The following is a 4406-nucleotide window of genomic DNA, read 5'->3' on the forward strand; positions in this document are numbered from 1 at the left end:
TGATGGCGTGTATTTCACACGTTCGTTGGGCAACCCCAAGAGGAAGGTATGATGCGCACAGCAGCAAGTTTCCCTCAGTAAGAAACCAAGGTTTATCGAACCAGTAGGAGCCAAGAAGCACGTTGAAGGTTGATGGCGGCGGGATGTAGTGCGGCGCAACACTGTGGATTCCGGCGCCAACGTGGAACCCGCACAACATAACCAAAGTACTTTGCCCCAACGAAGTTGAGGTTGTCAATCTCACCGGCTTGCTGTAACAAAGAGTTAACCGTATTGTGTGGAAGATGATTGTTTGCAGAAAACAGTAGAACAAGTATTGCAGTAGATTGTATTTCAGTAAAGAGAATTGGACCGGGGTCCACAGTTCACTAGAGGTGTCTCTCCCATAAGATAAACAGCATGTTGGGTGAACAAATTACAGTTGGGCAATTGACAAATAAAGAGGGCATGACCATGCACATACATATCATGATGAGTATAGTGAGATTTAATTGGGCATTACGACAAAGTACATAGACCGTCATCCAACTGCATCTATGCCTAAAAAGTCCACCTTCAGGTTATCATCCGAACCCCCTCCAGTATTAAGTTGCTAACAACAGACAATTGCATTAAGTATTGCGCGTAATGTAATCAGTGACTACATCCTTGAACATAGCACCAATGTTTTATCCCTAGTGGCAACGACATACGTAACCTTAGTGGTTCTTGTCACTCCTCCAGTTCACGAGAGACATGAACCCACTATCGAGCATAAATACTCCCTCTTGGAGTTACTAGCATCAACTTGGCCAGAGCATCTACTAATAACGGAGAGCATGCAAGATCATAAACAACACATAGACATAACTTTGATAATCAACATAACAAGTATTCTCTATTCATCGGATCCCAACAAACGCAACATATAGAATTACAGATAGATGATCTTGATCATGTTAGGCAGCTCACAAGATCCGACAATGAAGCACAATGGGGAGAAGACAACCATCTAGCTACTGCTATGGACCCATGGTCCAGGGGTAGACTACTCACACATCACACCGGAGGCGACCATGGCGGCGTAGAGTCCTCCGGGAGATGATTCCCCTCTCCGGCAGGGTGCCGGAGGCGATCTCCTGGATCCCCCGAGATGGGATCGGCGGCGGCGGCGTCTCTGGAAGGTTTTCCGTATCGTGGTTCTCGGTACTGGGGGTTTCGTCACGGAGACTTTTTATAGGCGGAAGGGCAGGTCAAGAGGCGGCACGGGGGCCCCACACCACAGGCCGGCGCGGCCAAGGGGGGGGGGGCGCGCCGCCCTATGGTGTGGCCCCTCCGTGGCCCCTCTTCGTCTCTCCTTCGGACTTCTGGAAGCTTCGTGAGAAAATAGGCCCCTGGGCTTTGATTTCGTCCAATTCCGAGAATATTTCCTTACTAGGATTTCTGAAACCAAAAACAGCAGAAAACAAAGAATCGGCACTTCGGCATCTTGTTAATAGGTTAGTTCCAGAAAATGCATGAATATGACATAAAGTGTGCATAAAACATGTAGATAACATCAATAATGTGGCATGGAACATAAGAAATTATCGATACGTCGGAGACGTATCAGACGCCTTCTTCATCAATCGGCGTGAGAGGGCGCTCGCCAGGTATGAGGAGGACGGTCTGCCTCCTAGGAACTTCCACGAGGCCGGCCATCTGCTATGGTGGTACGGCCGGACTCTGCAGAGCGTCATGGACTACATCACGGCCGGCGATATCCCCCGCCTGCGCTGGCCTCAGTTCGAGCCACGAGCGCCGGCCGACAACAGCGACGACAGCAGCGACGACGACGGCGGCAACTTAGAAGGCGACGACTACCAGTACAACGGCGGCGACTATGAAGACTACGAGTATGCATATTATACGCCTAGGCAGGAGTATGACTAAATCACTCCAAATTTCATGTATCATCAGTGCTATCTCGAATCAATCGAATCATTCGAAAATGGACAACAGAACACATCACGGATAATATAATTCACGTGATCCATTCAACAAAGTTTGGTAAAATAAATTATTACACATCATTTATTCCCTTGTGTCCCTGCTTGCTTACGATTGGGCCGTATCCATGGAGCATCCTCATCATTTAACTTAATGCTTGGGTCGGTGTTCACTTTGAAGGGCGGAATTTCACCAAACATATTAGAATCTTCTGACATGTCTGTCTTGTCCTCCACTCCCACGATGTTTCTTTTCCCTGAAAGAACAATGTGGCGCTTTGGATCATCGCATGATGTGCTGATCGTTTTCTTATCTTTCCGTTTCCTCGGTTTGCTACTCATGTCCTTGACATAGAAAACCTGAGCGACCTCTTTCGCTAGGACGAATGGTTTGTCAAGGTAACCAAGATTGTTGAAATCCACCATTGTCATTCCGTATTGCTGGTCCACCTTTACCCCACCTCCTGTTAGCTTGAACCATTTGCACCGGAACAAAGGGACCTTAAAGGAGGGTCCATAGTCAAGTTCCCATATCTCCTCTATGTAACCATAATATGTGACCTTTTGCCCATTCTCGGTTGCTGCATCAAAGCGGACACCACTGTTTTTGGTTGGTGCTCTTTTTATCTTGGGCGATCGTGTAAAATGTATTCCCATTTATCTCGTACCCTTGGAAAGTCGTTATAGTCGAAGATGGTGTCTTGGCCAACATGTACAGCTGATCTACAACCTTATTGTCATGCATCAGATGTTTTCTCAACCAACTGCCGAAAGTCTCCATGTGGGCCTTCCTTATCCAGGATTCAGGCTTCCCCCGGTTGTCCGAGCATAAAATATTCTTGTGTTTCTCAAAGTACGGAGCCACCAAGCTGGAATTGGTCAGAACTGTGTGGTGTGCTTAAGTCAGAGAATGGCCGTCCATACATATCGTTGATTTCCTTCCGATCGTGCCTTTTCCACTTAGTCTCCCCTCGTGCCGCGATCGAGGAAGACCAATCGGCTTAAGGTCAGGAACAAAGTCAAGACAAAACTCAATTACCTCCTCATTTCCATAGCCCTTGGCGATGCTTCCTTCTGGCCTAGCACGGTTACGAACATATTTCTTTAATACTCCCATGAACCTCTCGAAGGGGAACATATTGTGTAGAAATACAGGACCGAGAATGGAAATCTCTTCGACTAGGTGAACCAGGAGGTGCGTCATAATATTGAACAAGGATGGTGGGAACACCAACTCGAAACTAACAAGACATTGGACCACATCGTTCTGTAACCGTGGTACAACTTCTGGATTGATTACCTTCTAAGAGATTGCATTGAGGAATGCACATAGCTTTACAATGGGTACTCGAACATTTTCCGGCAGGAGCCCCCTTAAAGCAATCGGAAGCAATTGCGTCATAATCACGTGGCAGTCGTGAGACTTCAGGTTTTGGAACTTTTTCTCCGCCATGTTTATTATTCCCTTTATATTCGATGAGAATCCAGACGGGACCTTCATACTGCTCAGGCATTCAAAAAAGATGACCTTCTCTTCTTTGGTCAGAGCGTAGCTGGCACGACCTTGAAACCATTCCGGATGCCGGTTATCAGGGTCTTTCAAACGTTGCTGGTCCTGTCGTGCTTCCTTTGTATCATTTGTCTTCCCATACACGCCCAAGAAGCTTAGGAGGTTCACGCAAATATTCTTCGTAACATGCATCACGTCGATTGCAGAGCGGACATCTAGGACTTTCCAATATTCTAGCTCCCAGAATATAGATTTTTTCTTCCACATGGGTGCGTGCCCGTCAGCTCCCTTCGGAATTGATTGTCCGCCAGGACCCTTTCCAAAGATGACTTTCAAATCCTTGACCATATCAAATACCTCAGCACAAGTGTGTTCCGCAGGCTTCGGCCGGTGATCTGCCTTGCCGTTGTAATGCTTGCCTCTCTTTCTTACTGGATGAATTTTCGGAAGAAATCGACGATGCCCAAGGTACACGTTCTTCTTACAATTTGGCAAATGTACACTGTCAGTCTCATGTAAGCAGTGCGTGCATGCATTGTATCCCTTATTTGATAGTCCCGAAAGGTTACTAAGAGCAGGCCAATCGTTGATGGTTACGAAAAGTAACGCTCGTAGGTCAAATTCCATAAACAATGAACTACACACATGCATGCATATTTTATCAATGACACATAAAAGGTTCAAGTTGCTAACCGCAATCGAGGAGGAAAAAATAAATGAGGAAGCTCGATCAAGTGTGGCTCCGACACTTCATATCATGTTGGTTTCATGCTCTTGGGGCATTTCATCAAACACCTTGTGTGCATAAGAGGAGCCAAAAGCAAACCAACACCCCCTTGTAAAGTTTGTGAAGAGAAGTGGCACCAAATGGCTAAGTGCTGTGGGCTGGACGGTATATATAGGGGAGGGGCTTTAGTCGCGGTTGTCCT

Source organism: Lolium perenne, chromosome 6, assembly GCF_019359855.2.
Source record: "Lolium perenne isolate Kyuss_39 chromosome 6, Kyuss_2.0, whole genome shotgun sequence".
In the NCBI taxonomy this organism is placed as follows: domain Eukaryota; kingdom Viridiplantae; phylum Streptophyta; class Magnoliopsida; order Poales; family Poaceae; genus Lolium; species Lolium perenne.